The sequence below is a fragment of the Pinus tabuliformis genome, chromosome 5_1 (assembly GCF_031772625.1).
Source record: "Pinus tabuliformis cultivar Carrire ecotype Pingquan chromosome 5_1, CPIR1, whole genome shotgun sequence".
Classification (NCBI taxonomy): domain Eukaryota; kingdom Viridiplantae; phylum Streptophyta; class Pinopsida; order Pinales; family Pinaceae; genus Pinus; species Pinus tabuliformis.
Window position 1 is genome coordinate 493,603,104 of NC_142305.1, and position 1,291 is coordinate 493,604,394.

Sequence of the window (1,291 nt, forward strand, 5' to 3'; positions counted from 1 at the left end):
ACCTTGCACATTCACCTTTATCGCCTTCTTGAGTAGGTGAATTTGATGAGGTAGTGGCTCTCTTCGGGATACCAACAATGGTTTCAAGGAAATTAGAGCTTTCATCATCCTCTTGTTTGCCATTTCCACTAGTTGCATGCTTATGAGCATCTTCTTGCAAAGTGGGTATAAAATTTTTTCATTCCTCATGAACACAAACTTCACAAGCTTGAGGGTATGAACATGTAATGAAATTCCCTCTTGGAACACCTTCATGTGCCTCCTTGGCTTTGGAGCATTCTCCATCATGTTTTCCATAACCAAGACCCAAATACCTATGTCTTTCCTCAACAACAATTGGCTCAATTATGCCTTGTGCATGTGTGCCTAACCCTTTACCTTCATAGCCCATCTTCATCAATAATTTGGACCCTATTCCTCTAGTGTGTCTTTCAAAAGCACCAAAACATTAATTTTGAGAGGAAATTGAAGATAAAATTGAATTGCATACCTCATGTTCATGCACATACTTGGCTAGGGTTTCCTTGGCATCATAGAGTAAAATATCCATCTCATGCATCTTTTCAAGAAGCTCTTGCTTCTCCTCCTTCATGGCCATCAACTCTTCTTGAAGTATAGTGTTATCCTTCTTATCTTAAATCATCTCTTGCACCATATCCCTCATGATGAAAAAATCCTGCAACATCTCTTCATCAAAGAATATTGCTAAGGAATAGAGATTAGACACATCACTTGTTGAAGCTGCCATCACATAAACTTGCACACTGTTAATTATCCTTGCACAAATCTCAAGAAATCAAGAAAATAAACCGATTCTTTGATACTGACTTGATCTGTAGCTGAATGTTAGTTTTTTCTGTGCTAATTTCAACTTCAGATTTATAAAAATACTCTTGTCAATTGCTTCATGTGCAGGGTTCTCTTATGTTGTTTGTGATTGGAAACAGGTAAATTTTATGTCAATTTTTATGATAGAATCATGAGCATAATAGCATGAAAGTAAAGTTCTTAATAAAATAAAGTAAATGAACATAAAACCATCAAGAACAACACTTAACACAATGTCTTGATAAAGGAGTTCACCCCTCCTGGGCTACATCTCCTTGGTCTAGCTTCCATGGCTTGGGCCTTTGTATTTGCTCAAAATGGAAAAAGGTATAGTTTACATGCTCTACAGCTCCTAAAACTTGCTTCAATTAACTCAAATCATCCAAAAACCCCTAAGATGACTCTCCAAGATCCTCAATTGAACTCTCGTTGATCTGGGCTTGACCTCCTTTCCTGGTGGCCC